The following is a 21357-nucleotide window of genomic DNA, read 5'->3' on the forward strand; positions in this document are numbered from 1 at the left end:
AGATGGACGTGGGTATTAGCAAATGATGAAAAAGCTTAGCAAAATGTCACTTTCACACCAGGGTAGAAGTCAGAAAAGACCAAAAGGAAACTCTCTTTAATAATGATCTTTATTTGTGCAGTATAAATAATCAGGTTTCACAGAGAAAACCATTTGCATTCCTACCACTAGCTCTACTTAAACAAGTTTGAGGCCAATATAACATGGTGTTGGTTTGCAAGGGTTAGGAGAAAGGTAGATAACTCTTCCTTGAGTTCAGAAGCTTAAGGAGAAAATCCTAAGGATGGAAAGTGACAAACTGTACTGACACTGACTTCTTTTTAAAAATTTTTTCTAAAAAAATAAATAAATAAAAAATAAATAAATTTTTTTTCTATAATTCAAGAGAAGAAACAGGGCCAAGCATATTATACCGATGTTATTAGACAAAGAGTAGAAAATATTCTAAGCATTAGAACAGGAAAACACCTGATGAAACGGTGTTAGAAATTACAAACACAAAAATGATCGCAGCCAACTAAGCTGCTAGACATTTGCTATGCATGGGGAGAAGAGTGTTGAAAGGAACCCAGAGGATGAAACTGGTGTTGGAAAACCATCTGACAGGATCCAGAGCTAAGACACCCTGCTTAGAGACCAGAGACTTTTGCCTAGCAAACTCACTCCACAGGAGAAAGGGGGCAAGTGGATAGCTCTTTGCTGACTCCTATCACAAACGAGGCACTCCATAAATCTTTGTAGAATTGAACTGCTGAAATAAACCAAACTCAGATAGAAGAAATGGAATTTTTCAAATTGAAACAGCTGCCTTTTTGAGCTGCACTGCTCAAAGAGAGAGTGGTTTGGAGAAGGGAAGGACACCGGAACTAAACAGTCTCTTTTTGCAACTGCTAGTAAAATTAGAGGGAAAGCAAATAGCAAGAGAGCAGGCAATCAACATCAAATGGATGTGGACCACTTAAGTAATTGGGTCAAGGAATAGTAAATGCAGTTCAATTTAGGATAATGTTCAATAAATTGCTTTAAGAAATAACCTAGGGAATACAGGTTAAATGGAACAACCATGTAGGAGATTGATCTGCAAGTCACAATAAAGAAAATCATTGAAACTAACCACCAGAGCATTACCAACATTAGTAAAAAGGCCACCCTGACCCTAACAGTGAAAATGCAAATAGACTCGCTCAGACCACAGAGCAGCTGTCCTCATTCACGCGCTTCTTTCTATTCTTCTTGTACTACGGAAAAGTTAACCACTTTCCAAGCAGCTCTCCTAACTTAATCTATTTCGAGATTACTACGGGCTTCCTCTAGTTTCTCTCCAAATTTCCTTATTTGCTTGGAAAAACTGGCAGTTATAGTCACAGACAAAATGGTCATGTTACAAATGTTACTACCCACTTGTCAAATTCTTTGGTTGACCACCAGGGGTGGCACGGAGAATCCTTGCGCCACACTTAGAGGCCTTTCCCCTAAAGAAGGTGGGTTATGGCACAAAGACAACACCGACCTCAGAGGTAAAACCAGGTAAAACTAAAAGTCAACCAAGCTCACACTTTCCCAGGCACAGGGCTGGAAATGACTGACATTTGCCTATTTGAATTTAAATCTGCTTCCTTCAGTTCTGGACAAGAAACGTGGAGACACTGGTTAATTTCAACGGACATTTGCCGAGCAGTATGGCAGACACTGCTGGGATTCCACCGTGACTAAGCTACAGCCCCGCCCTCGGGAGACCCACAGTCACATAATCCCAGTATAAGGCACACGCTAAGGACAACTTCTGCTGCATTTGAGGTGATCACACATACTCTCTGTGGATCTGAACTGGATATAAATTTGGAACAAGTTTTCAAAACCCCAGAAATAAAAAAATAATAATCATGTTTTACTGGTATCTCTAAGGCCCAAATGAAAGAGAGATGAACTCCAATCATTTTGCTAAACAAAAATGGTCTGTTCCTGCCAGCAAGACAGCAGCTTGAGCAATGATATTCCAGCCAACTTCCTTTCTCAGCTCAAATCTGTCCTGTTTTGCCCCAGCCTTGGAGGAGTTTGCTCTTGCAAACAACCGAGACTCACCTAGACTCCTGAAAGGAGCAGGGTTAACCCAACCAGACTAATTAGGTGTCTGGATTTCACTGGCCCAAGGAGAAACATTTTAATGGAAGACAATACAAACATGGGAGTCTGAGGTAAGCTGGTTTGGATCCAGCGTCTACATCCTATCAGCTTGTTATTTTACCTCTCTCAACCTCAACCTACTCATCTTTATAATGGGAGTAATTACTCTGTATTGTTGACTCATTCTTTACACTAAACAAGGTAATATAGGTAACAGAGTGCCTAGCACATACCTCAACTAATGTCGAGACCCGTTCCATGCCACTATTCCCATCAGATGCCGGGCAAAGATACTTTCTTATATTCCATCCTTCCATCCAGCACGTCTCTAAAGAGTAACAGACAATGGAAATGGCGTCAGCTGGTCATAGCATTCCAGGGGATACCTGTGAGTATCTTGTGAGTAAAAACATGGAGGGTCTACAGTGAGGGAGTCATCTCTCCTTCTAGCAAATACTTTCAGAGTCATCCTTCACAGAACAGCTTTATTCCACACTTGGTTTGTCAAAGATGACTTATATCCTAGCCATAGTGATTGAACTGGATATGGTAGAATTTTGCCAAAGGGTATGAATAAAGAGTGAAGGAAAAAAATACAACTACACTATGATTATTCTCATTACAGGTAAGGAATTTTATAGAAAAGAGAAGTTGAGTAACAAGCCAAAGACACACAGCATTTCAGAAGTAAAGTTTATGAGTGGTGTGCCTCAATTTCTAGCACTGTGCTCTATCTGGGCAAGAACTAAGTCTGCCCTTTTCCCTGCTACAGCCTTAATGCCTAGCCCCTAGCAACGCCCAGAACCTACGACTCCTAGCAATACCTCACGACACTTCACCATAATAGGCACTCAATAAATGCTTAAAAATCAGTAATCTTAAGAAAGGTAAAATTAAAAGTGTGCAGCTGCTCAGAGCCTGCACTGAAAGCAAAAACTAATAAAATATATATATTGAAAAGGAGACATCCTGTTCCAGCACAGGACAAAATGAGACATTTTTTTCCAAACTAGCAAAAATGTCAAGTAAGTTCCCCCAATACTACCTAAGCGTTATCGTGCAATATCCCTCCCCCTTCTTTTTTTTCAGGACAATTTGCTATCCATTCTCAAAAACAACTCTCCAAATAAAGTAGATTTCATCATGATTCAAACTTACAACATTTTTAAATAAAGAAACACCAGATAAACACTAGGAGAGCTGATACTCTGGTCCCAAACAACCAAACAGATGTGATTCCTACCACTTCCTACCTTTCCAAAAGACGTGATTAATGGGGAATTATAGGAATATTCTAATTCTTGATGAAAAGCTTGATTGATTTATTGGTGCTTGCAGCCAAACAATAACCAGGTCCATGTTTCAAACCACTACAGATGACCCAGAATCTGGGGCTCATCACGATTCTATACTTTGCTACAAGACTGGTGCCAAGAATATTTCCTCCTGGCTCAGTAATCCTTCTTCCTTTCTGGATAAATTCTACATCGCTTTCCCTTTGCTCCTGCCTTGGGTTAAGATTTCTTGCAGCAGCCTTGTAAATGACTTCTGTCTTTGAAGATTGATTAAAGTTACACCGTGTCTCTGATTCTCACCCTTGGAATGATTTCCACTTTCCACCCCAACAGGACCTTGCACAGAAGTCTCAGTCCAGCATCAATCACCCCTGGGAACCATCATGGGTCTTGCTGTCCCTGGACTAGGTTGGGTGCTTCTGCTCTGTGTCCGTGCAGTATTTGTATATCCCCCACTGCAAGCTCTTCATATGTTATTATTAATTTCTATTTAATTGCCTATCTTTCCAACCAAACTGCATGACCACAAAGAAAACATCATATCCTCAGTACCTGGTGACTGTTAAGTAAATGAATGCCTCCCAAAGTTCGATCAGTGCTTAAAAGTCCAAATTTCATGCTTTCTCATGAGAGAAACCATCGCACTGTTACTTAAGCTAATTGTCTCCTGATATCCATTCTAATCTTTGTTCTTTGGGTAACCGAACCCCAGGAGTTTGGGCAAGGAACAAGGCCACACAGCTAGGGATGCTTCCATTTTCCCTTGCAGATAGGCTCTGGCCAGCTGGATGTGAGCTGAAGAGATATGTACAACTTCTAGATAGTGTCATTAAGAAGAAGCTGCCTCTCCTCTACTTGCTCCTTCCCATTCCTCAAGGCTAGAAAGCAAACATGGTAGTGCTGAGACAGCTTCAGACAGGGAGATGAGGAAAACAACCTAACGACGGCAGAAGCACAGGGCAGAAGAAACTTATTCCTAGGTGAGCTCAGATAGTAGACCCATCTGTCTACCCTGGACTACTCACCTGTCCCTAGACTTAGATCAGAAAGAAGCAAACTTGTCTCTTTATGCCTCTGAATCTGGGGGTCTCTCTCTTTTAGCATCTTATGTTGAACCTTTAATAATTCATATCATTTGTAAATTCCTATAACTTAATTTTGCCTACAAAAAGGGCTGTTTTTAAAGTTTCCTAACCAGGTAAACAAACACTGATTATCACTACCATCATGGATACAGGAAACTCATAATCATCTACTGTTCATGTAGCTACTATCCAAAAGCAATAAAGAATTCAGTAGAACATTATTCTGTTTACCATCTGCACTAGAGTTAATGCTTTGTTTACTTAATGATGGCTGCTGTCTTAATTTGGAGTTGTACAAAAATGTTGTGCCGAGTGATACCAACTGGAAAATTGACAAATTGTCCTTCTCGGTATAATTTTGCAGCACAGAAAATCCTTTTGTATAGTGTATTTAAGTAGGTCTAAAGCACTCTTCAATACCTGTTGCCTACCCATAAGATCTTATAAGACTATAACTAGAAGAAATATACAGGTGCGGCTTGAAGGAGTCAGAGGGTGCTTGTGGAGTCAGTCCTGGGCCTTCAAGCCACACCTATACATTTGGATGATTTAGAAAATCAATATTTTGCCGTCAAAAATAATAAACCCCAAGAGATGTTATAACAGACTTGGTCCTTCTCTTTCTTTTCCTAGTACTTAAACCCTGAAGCCAGAGAGAATGCTCACAATGGATGGTAAGAACAGTCTCAGATTTAAAGACACAGTCAACTTGTCATGGGCTGAGCTGGACTCAAGATTTGCCACATCTAATTTCCTACAAACAGACACAGCAGTTTGTAGAGTTCTCCAGGTATCTAGAAATAAACCAAATTCCCTTTCAACACAAAAGCTTCTAGCTATAATCCCCTCATGGAGAGCCTCCTCTATGGGCAAGGCTGAAATTCCAGGCCTCGTCATACACCCTGTCCCTTTAGTATTAGCTAACGTATGGATTACTCTTATTTTTATGTTTCCCCTATTAGAATACAAACTCCATAAGGGCAGAGAAGCATGTCTTTTTTATTTAGTGTTATATTCCCAGTGCCTAGAATAGTACCTGACACATAGAGAAAAAGGGGACTTCAGGAAATACAAGTTGAATCAAAGAATGAATGGAGGCCCTTTCTGAAAATTTATATTAAGCACCTCAGCAGTGCATATTCTAATCCCAGTGTTTATTCACATATTCTTTTTTTTAATGTTTATTTATTTTGAAAGTGTATACATGCATGCAAGCTGGGGAGAGGCAGACATAGAGTGAGAGAGAGAATCCCAAGCAGGCTCCATGCTGTCAGCGCAGAGCCTAATGTAGGGCCCAAACCCATGAACCATGAGATCATGACTTGAGCTGAAATCAAGAATAGGATATCTAACCAACTGAGCCACCCAGGTGCCCCCCCCCTTTTTTTTTTTAACTTGAATTAAAAAATGGTGTAGTATTGGTTTCAGGAGTAGAATTTAGTGATTCATCACTTACACATAACACCCAGTGTTTACCCCAACAAGTGCCCTCCTTCATGCCCATCACCCATTTAGCCCATCCTCCCCACCCATCTCCCCTCCAGCAACCCTCAGTTTATTCTCTGTATTTGTCTCTTATGGTTTTCTTCCCTCTATGTTTTTATCTTATTTTTCCTTCCCCTCCCCTAGGTTCATCTGCTGTGTTTCTTAAATTCCACATGAGTAAAATCATGATATTTGTCTTTCTCTGACTTATTTTGCTTAGTATAATACACTCAAGTTCCATCCATGTTGTTGCAAATGGCAAGATTTCATTCTTTTTGATAGCTGAGTAATATATGATTGTACATATATACCACATGTTCTTTATGCATTTATCAGTCGATGGACATTGGGCTCTTTCCATAATTTGGCTACTGTTGACAGCACTGCTATAAACATTGGGGTGCATGTGCCCCTTTGAATCACACATTCTGATTGGGCCCAACTACATTAGGTCAGAGGTAGCAAGTCCCTCACTTGCTTTGTGTTTTATCCATAGTCACAGATTAAAAAAAAAAAAATGATTAACTAAGATGTCATTGCAAGCAACAGAAAATCTCAACCTAAATGCCCTTAAACCAAAACAGACTTGTTTCCTATCAAGTTAAATATGTTTGGCTTATGTTTTGGCTTATGTTGAATTGTGTCCCCCACCCCCACCCCAAAAGAGAGATATGTTGAAGTCCCAACCTCTAGCATCTCAAAATGTGATCTTATTTGGAAAAAGGATCTTTACAGAGGTAATCAAGTTAAAATGAGGCCATTAGGATGGGTCCTAATCTAACATGACTGATAATGTCCTTAAAAGAAGGGTGGAATATGGATATGACAGAGGGAAAAAGATGTGAATACACACAGGGAGAAGACAATCATGTGACTGGAGTGATACATCTACCCAAGGAATACCAAAGATTGTCAGCTAATACCAGAAACTAGAAGAAGCAAGGAAAGATTCTTCCTGGGAGCAGTCAGAGAGAGCTTGGCCTTGCTACAGTGTGATTTCAGACTTCTGACCTCCAGAACTATCAGATAATAAATTTCCATTATTTCAAGCCACCTAGTTTTCGGTGCTTTGTTACAGCAGCCCCAGGCAATTGATTTAGCTTAGTATAAATCTTTAATGCAGGGCCCGATTTCTTTGACCAGGACCTTACTTCTCTCTCTCCAGTCTTGGCTACAAGTCCTCGGGCTCAGATGGTTCTTCTCCCAAGATGGCTGCCAGCAATTTCCAGGGCTTCCTGCTTCTTCATATTTAATGGAGAGTCAGCACTCACAATAGCCAGTGTAAGTTGGGACTGGAGTCACATACCTAACATAGACTGCTCGATTCAGGTGCCCAAATAGCAAATCAATGACACTGTCCAAGGGGATGGACTGTGCTGATTGCTCGGAGACAATCAAGGCCTCCACTTTGAGATGGAGGAGGAGTCCAGTCCTGCAGTCACCACAGTTCACGGTCATAAACCTGCTCTCAACCCTCAATCTACTTAGTCAAGGCTGCTCACTGCAAACTCTGCTACTTTCTGTTTATGGGCTTTTTTCCTTTTTTTTTTCTTGACCACAAGCATATGTTCAGCCCATGCACAGAGCACACTAGAAGCTCCTAATGCCCCCAAGAAGCAGCCCTCATCTACGGACTTAAGGGAATTGGCAGATCAGTATCCCAGCATCCTCACTCCTCAGGTGGGAGAACTCTGAGGTGGGTCCCACAGAGTAATCCAGAGTTTCCCAGGGTACTGAGCTCCACTGTCCATGGTGGTTGGTTAACATGCCCTTTATTGACTTTGCCTCCCCCACCAGTATTTTTCCTAAATAAACTACTTTTACTTAAATCCTTGTGTCATGTTTGTTTCCAGACCAGAATAAGGGCAAATGAATTGCAAAGTAGGAAATTCAGAGTTCTTTCAGAAAACAGAAAAAGATTGGAAAGTACTAGAAAGTCAACCAGGGAATACCTACTCATCATTACTATTTCCTCTCTTTCAATTAATTAGCTTTTTTCTACAGCATCGCCTGGCAGACCAGGAAGCATACACACTGGGCTGCATCTTTGCTATCCCTCTCCTACCTGCTGTGTTTCTATTTGCAAGTTATTTCATCATGTTGCAAGTTCCTTCCTACTTAATGAAGACTAAGCATGACAATCCTTGTCCCTACAGGGTATGACCCCAGGAAAGCAGACCATATTACACCTCTTTACAGAGGTGGGTCTATTGCTAAAAGTGTCAGAAGGACATATTTAACATCGTTCCCTATCTCTTGGTTCCAGGGGACAACATTAGAGATTAGAGCAGATTACAGGAAAGATCCAAATCAGATTCGTTATCTCTGGAGTATCCTCTACCATCTGGAAACCACCCACTCTTGATTTAATAAACTGATTTAAAAATACAGCTTATTTATCACTTATGTATTTTTCCAGTTCTATTGAGATATAATTGATATATACTACTGTGCAAGTTTAAGGTATACAACATGTTGATTTGAAACATTTATATACTACAAAATGATTACCACCATAACATTAGTGAATACTCCACATCACTAGTCATCAGAGAAGTGCAAATCAAAACCACAATGACATGTCACCTCCTACCTGTCAGAATGGCTACCTTCAAAACAACAAGAGATAACTGGTGTTGGCAAGGACATGGAGAAAAAGGAACCCTTGTGCACTGTTAGTGGAAATGCAAACTGGCACAGCTACTATGGAAAACAGGATGGAAGTTCCTCAAAAAATTAATGATAGAACTACAATATGATTCAGCAATCCCACTTCTGGGTATACATCCAAAGGAACTGAAATAAGGATCTCACAGAGAGATCTGCATTCCCGTGTTCGTTGAAGCATTATTCACAATAGCCAAGATACGGAAACAACCTAAGTGTCCATCAGCAGATAAAGGGATGGACCTTCAGGGCATTGTGCTAAGTGAGAGAAGTCAGAGAAAAACAAATACACACAAATAAGCAGGTGATCTCATTTATTGTATGTGGAATCTAAAAAACCCAAAAGGAGAGAAACAGGAGAGTAGAACAGTGATTAGCAGGGACTGGGGAACATGGGGGAGAGATGAGGAAATATAGGTCAAAGGGTACAAACTTCCAGTTATAAGGTTAATAATTTCTGGGGATCTAACACACAGCATGGTGGTTATAGCTAATAATACTGTATTAAATACTTGAATGTTGCTGAGAGTAAATCTGAAATGTTCTTACCACAAAAAGAAATGGTAATTAAAAATACTATCTTTAACTACTCTGGAGGAGCCCAGACAGCTTTCCTTAATGAGGTCAGTTTTGCTGAGCCCCCCGCCTGAGCAGCCTATGGATAATAAGCTTTCTCCAGCTTCTTCCTGAACACTGTGCTGTTGCCTTTGGATGGCAGAGAAACAATCCCTGGGAAAAGCCACCCTGCATCTCCAGCACGCAGAGGCGGTGCTTTGCAAGGGTTGCAGGACACATCCTTGCATTCTCCTTTGTTCTCTGAGTATAAGCAGATGTTAGGCATTCTTCTCATTATCTTGGGATACTGCATAATATTATTATGGTGTCAGGCTATTAAGAGGCAGCAAATGCTCTACAACAACAGCCTTAATTGAGGCTTAGAGCTGAACTGTAAGTATGTAACCTTACTTCGGGGTGTTTGCAAATGCTTTCTGGAAACAGTTTAAAAAGATGTTTTCAATTGTTCCAACAGAGGCTTGCCCTGCCAAGATCAAGTAAAAGCTCCTTAAGATACAGGCACCATAAACATATTTCTTAAGATTTCAATTTTTTTTTTTTTTCAGCCAGAAGCACAACAAATCTGTGAGCCAGAAAGCTTCATGCATGCCACTTCCTGGACTATTCCAGGGAAAAGCTAATGAAATGCTGCAAAAGTTGCACTCAGATCCACCGTGATCTCACAGCCACAGAATTCCACTCTTCCTTTGAAGTAACTTTACTATGATAATAATTATCTGTCCATGAGTCTGGCCTTGGCACTGGCCTGTCCCGAGGGATGGGGATTCAGGCAACAACTGTCCATCTTCAGCAAGGAAGCTCCTGACTCAGGAGGCTGCCCTCATCTTAGCAGCCACACTTGTCTGTCACCATACACATGGAGAGACTGGTCTTGAGTTTCTGAGTTGAACTGCAGCTCTCAAACGTTTGGTTGCAGGCAGGTTATGGTTCTGATGAACAGGATACAAGACTGAAAAACGTGGGTCAGTTGAAGCTGGTTCCAGGCAGAAACCGTTTACAATAGTCTGACTCTCCTTTAGAGTAAAGGAAAGCGGCAAGGAAAACAAACTGAACACTTTGAAAAGTAAATTCAGAAAAGAATCCGGAGTTCAGAAACACATTATCCAGGCTGTGGATTATGCAGGCTCCCAAAGAATTGACCCCAATGGAGTTGTTTTTCTTTAACAGCTTACTAACACGTGCATAAGAAAGGGACAAGCTTATTAGCATTTTGCTGCTTGTTGGAGACAGTGATCAAAAGTTGTATTGGAAAATCCAGAGGAGTGAAGGATCATAAAATCTCAGTATTACAGACCCTGGAATCCGGAACTGGGGATCATTACTATTTTTGCAAGAAAATAATAACAAAAAAAGACTGCAGCTATGTTTAAGCAACTTATTTCATTACAATTCCACACGGTTCAGCAGGGGACAGGGAAGAGGTGAGGGCTACATAGCAATAATTATTATCATTGCTCAGGAGGATCTACAAACAACAGTATTTGCCATGGAAATATTATTTACCTAAGTAAAGCTAGACTTCTGTGAAAAATAAATCTATAATTCAAATATCAGAAATTCAGTTAGGTTTATTTCTCAGTTAGGTTTATTAGGTTTATTTTTCAGTTAGGTTTATTCCCCAACGAAATCCTCAGATCCAGCAGTAAGTCTGGTTTAATAAAGTATTTTAGCATACTAGATAGATAAAATCTAGCCTTGGCGGTTTTCATTTATCTTCACTTCTCAATGATCAAAACTGATGATATATACGAACAGGACTTTAATGTCAGGTTACCTTTGGTAAGTAAAAGGGGATACCCAGCACTCAGCCTACCCCACATTTTCTCTGTTATATCCTCTCCTGTCCTGTTACTACTATTTAGATTTCTGAATTTATTTTTAAAAATTCTACTTGAGGCACAAGACTGAATTTGGGATGAAAAGCCCAAAAGAAGGCTTAAATGGCTAAGATGCTACAGCGTTATACTGAATGTAAATATGTCCAGACCTAGGTTCATAATCTTGGCCCTGCCACATAGTGACTGTGATACTGTGGAAGTTTCTTAATATCTCTAGACGTTGGTATCCACAGCTACTAAACAGATGTAATGTATCTGTTTCGTAAGAGTCACTGAGGGGACAGAAAGAGATCATTTGTACATACACTTGCCACGGATCTGACCACAAAGCATTTTTGCTTAACATGCTTATAGTGCTTTCTATATAATAATGCAGGCACTACCATAAGTCAAATGAGTTTAAAAAATTGGTATTTGAACTGTAGGTAGTCTGGTTCCAAAGCCAAGAGCCTAAATAAACCATGATGGTGAGCAGCCTCGATATGTACTCAAATTGGGGATTCATAAATAGTAATGATTATTGCTGCAGTTAAGGTTATATCAGTTAGTTACTTATATATAACAAAACATCCCAAAGAGTAGTGTCTTAAAACAATAATAATTTAATATTTTTTACTAGTCTATAGGTCAGCCGGGTAGTTCTATTGACCTGGTTCATACATGGCTAATCTTGGCTAGTGAGCACTTGTGAGTGTGTGGACAGCTGGCAGGTTGACTAGGGGCTGACTGGTCTTAGATGGCCTCAGACGACCTAAATCTTTTATATGTGTCTTTTATAGCCTTTTTTTTTTTTAATTTTTTTTTTCAACGTTTATTTATTTTTGGGACAGAGAGAGACAGAGCATGAACGGGGGAGGGGCAGAGAGAGAGGGAGACACAGAATCGGAAACAGGCTCCAGGCTCTGAGCCATCAGCCCAGAGCCCCACGCGGGGCTCGAACTCACGGACCGCGAGATCGTGACCTGGCTGAAGTCGGACGCTTAACCCACTGCGCCACCCAGGCGCCCCATGTCTTTTATAGCCTTTTAATGGGCTCGCCTGGTCATGTTCTCGTGGTCATGGCAAAGATGCGATAGCACCAAGAGACTGAGTCCAGACTGCATACTCTGGACATGTTAACATTTGTTAACATCCCATTAGGCAAAGCAAGTCATTTGACTGACCACAGAGTCAAGAGTTGGGTCAAACTGCCCCTCCTACAGTAGGGGGAGTGAAAACTTGGGGCTATGAATGCAATAAATCTACTGCAGAAATACTCAGAATTACAGGAGCAGCATAATTAAACCTGAAAATGAATTCTTTCAACTAATATGTATCCAAAATTGACATGAACCCATGATGAATTAACATGCCTATTTCTCTTTAGAAGCAAATGCTTAATAAGATATAATATAAAGTTAGATTACTAACATTTGATCAGGGATCTAACATCTCTAAGTGAGACCACATGTAGTCTTACACTTAAACATCACAACGCACCACAGAGACGACAGGGCAGCAAGCATTTCAGGAGCCAACTTCCCTTTAGTTATTTTTACAACATGGATCATGCTAGCGAAAACTGGCAAACTTTGTAATGCTGTACCTTATTATGTGAGAGCAAACTAGTTATAATGAGAATCAATCTTGCTGACCATAACAACAGTGGTGACGGCTTACAATTCAACTTGTAAAACATCCCATCAAAATGAAAAATTTAGATCTGGTATTCCAGGGTTAAAAATCAAATTATGATTATTTTAGAATGCTAGGTAAAATGATTTTACTGCTAACATAAGTAGAGCTCTAAAATATAGAACATTTTTATGTGGATGGCATTTGAAGACAAGAATAATTTTTATAGTATTTCTCTAACATAGCCAAAAAAGATATAATAGGTATTACTCTGAGCAAGAGGAAAATTGTTCAACAAGAAATACTTGAATGTGTGGTACAGACACCACTTACAAGCTGTGTAACCTTGAATAAATTATTTGTCCTCTCTGTACCTCAGTTCTCTCATCTGTAAAATGGGAATAATAAAGGCGCTTGTGCCGCTACGAGAGCCAAATGGTTTAACGTATGTTGTAAAGCAGGTACCACAGCATCTTGAACACAGTAAACGCTCAATAGCAGTTAAGAGTTCTTATAATCGGGGGCAACTGGGTGGCTCAGTCAGTTGAGCCTCTGACTTCAGTTCAGGTCATGATCTCACAGTTCATGAGTTCGAGCCCTGCATCAGGCTCGCTGTTGTCAGTATACAGCCCACTTCAGATCCTCTGTTCCCCTCTCTCTCTGCACCCACCCTGCTCATGCTCTCTCTCTCTCAAAAAAATAAGTAAATAAACATTTTTTTTAAAAAGAGTTTTTATAATCAGCATTATTAAAGCAAGAGAGTTTACAGCGAGGTTTCACTCTACCTGAACTCTTAATACATTCCCTTTGATTAAGCAAATTATATGTAGAATTCAAACTAACCAAACTGTATTCACATTTTGCAGAATCTAAAGAAGAATCTAAAGCCTTCAATTTAGGAAGTGTTCAGACAGGAGTCTTCCGTTTCTCAGACAGTGACATCTTCTGTGGAGGCGCCACATCCCAGCCCACCTTTCAGGGACATGAAATAAGCAAAGTAAAAGAAAAAGGAAGCAGAGTTTCAGAGAACTGAGTACGAAAACGGGGAACTTGCAGATATGGTATAAGTGCCTATGGCTACGACAGGCTAAGGATGGGAGTTATGGGTAACAGAGAAAGGCAGAGAAAGGCGATGCAGTCAGCGAGAGCACAGCGGAGGCTGCAAAGCCGGGGAAGTGCACAATCCCTGCGGTGCCGTCTGCACCATTCAGGGAGGCACCCTGTCAACACACTTCCTGCCAGAAGTTTTCACCCCAATCTACTGGAGGATTTTCTCCAGATGAATAAATCTCCAGATACTTATGGAAAATAATATTTGCTTTATAATAAACTTCGCTAGAATGCATTTGCAGAGTACAATGAAGGAGGCCTACACACTTTTCTAAGGACGTAGGTGAAGCATGGAAAAGAGTACTGTAGAAACCCTTCAGCATAGATTAGACCAGACAAAGAACAAAAATATTCTGAGAATTGGTACGGCACCTATTTGCTTTTTCAACAGAGTAGTAAACTTGTCAGCAATGAAGAAAAAGCACTAATGAAATGAAACTTGGCTCTAAGCATTTGTTATTACTTGAAAAACACTCTCGGGGTTACCTAGAACCCACCACAGTATATGTGTTGGAATGTTTCCATTCTCACCAAAAAGGACTGCAAAAGACACCCAGCCTTTGGCTAATGGTTGCTTAGCACAGGGAGCTTCTCAGCAATACTTCTTGTTTTTAAGAGGACTAGTCCAATTTGGTGACAGTCTGAAATACAAAGCACTTTTTATTGAATTACTTTATAGGAACATATGCTAACATATAGCAAAATGTGCTTTTCCCAGCAGTTTATCTGATACCTATTTTACTTAAGTATAACTTATAATTAGCCTATTGTTTATATGCAAAGTTATTAAACCGAATGGGGCGCCTGGGTGGCTCAGTCGGTTAAGCGGCCGACTTCGGCTCAGGTCATGATCTCGCGGTCCGTGAGTTCTAGCCCCGCGTCGGGCTCTGTGCTGACCGCTCAGAGCCTGGAGCCTGCTTCAGATTCTGTGTCTCCCTCTCTCTGACCCTCCCCTGTTCATGCTCTGTCTCTCCCTGTCTCAAAAATAAATAAACGTTAAAAAAAATTTTTTTTTAAATAAATAAATAAACTGAAGTCACTAGGGGCGCCTGGGTGGCTCAGTTGGTTTAGCGTCCCACTTTTGATTTCGGCACAGGTCACGATCCACGGTTCATGATATCAAGCCCTGCATCAGATTCCACACTGATAGCACAGGGCCTGCTTGCGATTCATTTTCTCTCCTTCTCTCTCTCTCTCTCTTTCTCTCTCTCTCTCTCTCTCTCTCTCTCTGCCCCTTCCCAGCTCTCTCTCTCTCTCTCTCTCTCTCTCAAATAAATAAATAAACTTAAAAAAAAAAAAAGCTGACATCCTTTAAAAGTTTGTTCTTTCAGGGGCACCGGGGTGGTTTAGTCACTTAAATGTCCAACTCTTGATTTCTGCTCAGGTCGTGATCGCACAGTTCATGGGTTTGAGCCCTGCATCGGGACTCTGTGCTGACAGCCTGGAGCCTGGAGTCTGCTTCAGATTCTGTGCCTCCCTCTCTCCGCCCCTCCCCTGCTCACACTCTGTCTCTTTCTCTCAAAATTAAATAGATACATAGAAACATAGATAGGTAGGTAGATAGATAGGTAGATAAAGATAGCCAGACAGATAGACAGTTTGTTCTTTCACGTAATCTCCATGTTCCTCCCTGGGATCTATTTTTACAGACTCATTTGCATAGAGTTCTTAGTGGTGGTGGTGTTTGGTGGGTTGATTTTTTGTTGTTATGCTTTGGTAAGAAAGCAAAAACAAATGTAAGCTTAGCCCATGTCTGTTTTATTTCGAATCCCCTTCCAGTGGGAATTGATGGGATTTTATTGCCATGACATTGACACACATGTGTAGTTCTGAATACAGGCAGGACACAGAAAGTAGCGAGAAGAAAGGTGGGGAAACCCAGGGAAAGGCGACAGAGGACAGAAAGACAGAACAACCAACAATGAGTGTTGTTAGTGGCGCCAGCGTGGAGTTGAATCACTGACCTCAGGGAAAGAAAACCTGAGGCCCCTAGGCTCCTAAAATACATGGGAACCATTTTAGTCATATTTACATTCAAGAAGCATTTGTGGAAAATGTAATATTCACAAAGTATGGTGCTCCACCATGGGAACAAACACAAACAGCAGCATTCTCGTGGCCCCTGTGCTCCAGGGGCCACAGTAAACAAAACCCAATAACGATACTCTTAATAGGTAAAGAGACACCAGTTGCGATTTAGTAAACCAGTGCCCCCCATCTGTTCTTAATACAACAACTGTTTATTTCTCGCTCACGTAACAATGATATGATGCACACATTTTGGGTTAGTTGGCAGCACTCCACCTAAAGGTGATTCAAAGGCCTACATAAGTCCGTCTGTGGCTTCCATATCTTCAACATTTGGTTACCAAAGTTACACTGAGAATACAGACTGCCAGTATCAGGTATGAGAGGAGTATTATTATCACCACAGATCCATAATAAATAAACATTATGAAAAACTTTATGCCCACAAATTCTACAACTTGGATGAAATGAACAAATGCTTGAAAAACACACCTTACCAATTACTGGGGCAAAATGAAGTAAAAAATCTGAACGGCCCTACAGCTATTAAGTAAATTGAACTGATGTAAAACCTTCCCACAAACAAAATTCCAGGCCCAGATGGTTCTGCTGGTGAATTCTATCAAATATTTATAGAAGAAATAATTCCAGTCTTCCACAGACTTTTAGAAAACAAAGGAGGGAATACTTCCTAACTCATTTCATGAGGCCAGCATAACCCTGATACTAAAACCAAATGAAGACATTATAAGAGAAGAAAATTACAAATTTCCCTGGGCATCATCTCCATTCCAGCCAGCTGGAAGGGGACACAAGCATAGGTGATTCCATGTGAAAAGCTGTCTTCTGGGCCAGGCCCGTATGCGGAATGCACTACATCTGTTCACATTCCTTCAGACAGGACTCGGGAGTATGGCTACACCTATTGGCAAAAGAGGTGGGGAAACTTAGTCTAAGCCATGTGTCCTCAAGAAGAAATGAAACTAATTTGGTGATGCCAGCGATGCAGTGTGACAAACACTGCAAAGAAAGGTCATATAGACGGGGCGCCTGTGTGGCTCAGTCAGTTAGCTCAGGTCATGATCTCACAGCTCATGAGTTCGAGTCCCCTGTTGGGCTTTGTGCCGACAGCTCAGAGCCTGGAGCCTGCTTCAGATTCTGTGTCTCCTTCTCTCTCTGCTTCTCCCCCACTCACACTCTGTCTCTTTCTCAAAAATAAATAAACATTAAGAAGAAGAAGAAGAAGAAGAAGAAGAAGAAGAAGAAGAAGAAGAAGAAAGCAAGCTCATACAGAGAGCTGGTGGAGCAAGAAGGAAAAGCTGTGACTGGAGAAATGAATGAATGAGCCAGCAGTTAGCTAACAACGTAAATAGCCTCCCTTAAAATTGCCCCTGCCTAGTTCCAGATGAGGTAGTAACTGTACCAATGGGAATAATGATTTACAAATCACTAATGGGCCCTGTTTCAGTGTTAACTTGTGGCTCAAACACGGGGTGTGCATTTGCTTTCTGTGGGACTTGGCGGGAAGCCTGGCCTAGAATTAAATGCCGCAGTTCTACGTCAAGCTGGTGGTATTCTTCTGCAGGCATTTAGCCTACTGCACCCCCCCAAATTTGCTTCCCTTTTTCTTTCTTTGAGACAGTGGGGTGCACGGGAACAGGAGGGAGCAGGGGGGTGGTAAGTCCAGAAATCCATCCTGGTTGAATTTTATGAAACACTGTGTGGTCTCCCTGCATACATGAAAAGTTGGTAAACTCGTTTTAAAAGATAGGAAACTTGTCTCCTTTAAATGTGTGCCACAGGCCTGCCCTGCCTGTTAACTCTCTTCCGTTTTCTATAGCTCTGTTTTTCCTTATTTGCATTCCCCATCCTACTAGTTTTCTTACTTCATTTCCTGACCTACCACAAAATACCCCCTTTCCCTCTGAAGAGCTGAAGGAAAGGTAAGCTTTCTGGAGGTTTCTGAGCATGGCTCGAATCCGACCGTCATTCTGAAAATCAAGATAACGGTTTCCTCCAAACACCAGCAGCACCATGTGGGGAGGAGGATGTTACCACAGTAAAGAAACCTGAAAAGCCCGGGTGTTGAACTAAAATGGAATGCAATGACATTTCCAATGTCCTCGTACCTCCTTTCTAATTTCTTCAGTCCCCTGAATGCATCTGCAAGCATGATGAGTGAGGATTTCTGCTAGTCTTCCCATCTACCACCACCACCACCACCACTACCACCCCCACTATCTCTCTGGGTCACACAGCTTCCCCGAAACCTGGCAACCACTTTGTGATACAGCAGAATCACAAAGCATCTTTATAAAGCACTCTGAGGAGCCCTGTATGGTGGCAGAAAAATGCCCTCCAGCCACCCCTTACATTTCATTCCGGTGGTAAGTTTGCCTTCATAAGACACCCTATGTCCAAAACGAACAGCTTAGCCTTGAACTTGTATTTTCATTATTCCTAATGTATATTAGGTCCCTTTCTACAGCCAAATTTTAAGTTTCTTGGGGCAAGTCACATCTAATGCTGCTTTGGTACTTCCACAGTGCCACACACAGCCTTGCACATAATAGATTCTCAATAACTATACAGTGATGTGATTTAGGTTAAACAAGGATGCAATCACTACATACAAGGTGAACATCCCTGAAAAAGATAATACTGTAAGCCCATTGTATCATTCAACACCTGCCTTCGAATGGTGTTTCTTGTTTCAGTGTTTGGATTGGGACTGATCATGAGAAGACCCAGAGGAAAACTCAGCACTGAGAAGAAAGGGTGGGGGAAAGGGAGCCCCTCCCCAAGTGGGGGGAGTGGAAATTTGAGAGAGGTTGGGACTATTCTTTACACTGGTTGTAGGACCATCAGAGTTCAGAGAACAAACAGTTCCATAGTGGCCTGAGTGGTCAGAAAAGACTTTGTGAAGAAACAGAGCTTCCTCAAGGAACAAGATTTGATTAGGTAGAAAAATAAGAGAGAACTTTTCTGGCTAAGGGGACAGAAAAGGCAAAGGTAAGGAAGCATGATAGAGTTTGATAAGTCATGTCCTTGAAGAGGTGCTGCAGGCTCAGTCCACAAATGCTGGAGAGTTATGGGGCATATGTTGGGACAGTTATTGTGAGGTCCATCTATGGGGAACTCTGAAAGCCAGGCATGGGAGCAGGAAGCTATTATAGGTTCTTAAACTGGGGAAGGCCCTGGGGAAAGTGTTACCTGGGGATGATTCCCCACCATAGGGAACTGCTACTTAACCTCTTAATCCTGCTCACTCTATCTGTATAGTTTCTTTGTGAGCTCAAGTATAGTCTGTTCCATCAGAGTCTTGATCTTTGTAAGCTCAACTTAGGCTGAAGATCACTATTAGCTTTCCCCTCTGGGCCTCAGATTAACCTGTTCCCCCCAGCCCAGTTCCATTTTTAGAGTCCTCTATAGATAGGCTATTATTCATTATTTGCACAGTGGTCTCTCTTTTTTTTTTTTTTTTTTCTCTCATTTTACAGTATCTGCACAAGCTGGGGAAGCCCAGGTTAGAAATTCTCATATAGCACCAGTGTTGAATATTAGTTATTCTTTTAGCCACTGCCACACTAGTGCTGTCCCCCCAAAAGTTATACTAGCCACTAGGATATATATATATATATATATGAAAAGGACACCCACACAAAAGAAAGGCAATCACAAAGAAATGATACCTGGGATTTCAGAACCTATAAGTTTTACAGCTTCAGCCCAAGTTTTTGGGAACATTTTCTCCCAATCATCATGCTGTGAAGAAGACCCAGCAAAAGGGCCCCATGGAGAAGAACCAAGACCCTGGTTGACAGCCCCAGCTAAGCACCAACTTGCTCGTGGGAGTGAGCCATTTTGGAAGCATGCCTTCCAGTCTCAAGCAAGCTGACCCAGCTGGCACTATGTAGGTCAGGGACAAGGTGTCCTCACTGAGCCCAGTCCAAATGATCGACTTGTGAGTAAAAATAAATGATTGTTGTCTTAAGCCACTAAGTACTTGGGGCTATTATACAGCAAATACATAACCATAATATATGTAGAAATCAACCTTGCCTCTCCTCACACAATTTACACACATACCTCTATCACTACACAGGAATTTCTGCTAATATAATTAATCTGGATCTATGAGTGTGTGTGTGTGTGTGTGTGTGTGTGCGTGTGTGTGTGTGTGTGTGTGTATCAGCATTGTGCCCTGGGTTCCCATTGCATATCAGTATGATAGGCAAGCCTTCTGAAAACTGCCCCAAGGAATCCATGTGGTGTGGGTTTCAGTCCCAAGTCTGTGCATGCTAATATATCAGTCAGATGATGTAATCGGTGCCTCAGTGTGTACCTAAATGTCTAGTTCCTGTTAAAAGGCTGGGCTTCTTAAAAAGTTAAGCTAATGAGAACTTCAGGCACATTAGAAATCTTTAAAGAAGATATATTTAGTCAGTTAATCTCAAATTTCAGGGCATGAACAGCTTTCTTTTGGATCCATACTTAAAACCTGACTCTATACCCTAGATTATAAGCCAAATAATCTGCTCTGCAGCTAAACATTGACATCCCTTTCCTTATATGCAGGGGAAGGCTCAGATTCCCTCATGCTAAGGAGATAGGGCAGGAATACGGGGCAGTAAGAGTAACAGATATTTGTAGCTATGTCTCCCTTAAACCAATGCTTCTTGAACTGTAATGTACATACAAATCACTTGAGAGTATTGTTAAAATGCATATTCTGCCTCAGTTAGTCCGAGATGGAACCTAAGCTTTCAGGTTTGTAACGAAGTCCCGGTTGGTGGTCAATGTCACTGTTCTGTGGACCACACCTTAAAGATCTGACCACCGTCATTAATAGTAAGCCTTCGGTGCCCCTTATGTAACTTCCTCCAAAGCCTGAGCCTGGCAAAATAGTGTCACCACCCCCTCACCACCTTCCCCATCATCACCACCATTTCCACTGTCACCACCGTCACCTCTCTGACCACCACCATTTCCTTCACCACCTCCACCACTTCCAGTAACACCACCATATCCAGCACCTCTGCTGCCACCACAGTCTCCACCACCACCATCGCTCACACCACTCTTCTACCTCAATGCTGCCCATTACAGACCAGCAGAATTACTCAAACAACAGATCATTTATTTATCCAAATAGATTCTTGCTGAGCATCCCAGAGATGATTTAACCAATAGATAAGGGCACTGAAATCAAAGACAGTCACCTCCAATCGAACAATAACAATGACAAGAACTGAAGATTGGTAGTTCATCAAGCATAGCCATTTCAGCAGGAAATGCCAGCTCCATCTAACCAAAACAGCTAAAGCACAGCAGATCCAAGAGCAAGGCAGATCCTAATGAAAATAATATGGTTGTCATGACACATTTGCCAAAATAGCCACCTTCGTGTCACACATTTTGGACTTGCAAGAGAGTTCGTTCATTTGGAAGGGCAAAAAATGTAAGTAGGTGGACTTGGCTTACAGCGGAAATAGGTAACTCGTCTGTTACATAAAATTAAAAACAGAAAACTGG

At 41.4% G+C, this 21357-nt stretch overlaps 1 long non-coding RNA gene across 12 annotated transcripts in view; it reads right to left on the reverse strand.

Moving 5' to 3' along the window:
• The window catches only part of LOC109491937, a 245913-nt gene that overhangs the window by 111753 nt on the left and 112803 nt on the right, over positions 1 to 21357 (reverse strand). For 9 of the 12 annotated variants that reach the window (XR_006585740.1, XR_006585743.1, XR_006585742.1 and 6 more), the window contains one exon: positions 2358 to 2452. The exons of the other annotated variants lie outside the window; for them this stretch is intronic. This is a non-coding gene — a long non-coding RNA (uncharacterized LOC109491937). The remainder of the gene's footprint in view (positions 1 to 2357; positions 2453 to 21357) is intronic. 12 annotated transcript variants of the gene reach the window in all.

The sequence above is a fragment of the Felis catus genome, chromosome A1 (genome assembly GCF_018350175.1).
Source record: "Felis catus isolate Fca126 chromosome A1, F.catus_Fca126_mat1.0, whole genome shotgun sequence".
NCBI classification, from domain to species: domain Eukaryota; kingdom Metazoa; phylum Chordata; class Mammalia; order Carnivora; family Felidae; genus Felis; species Felis catus.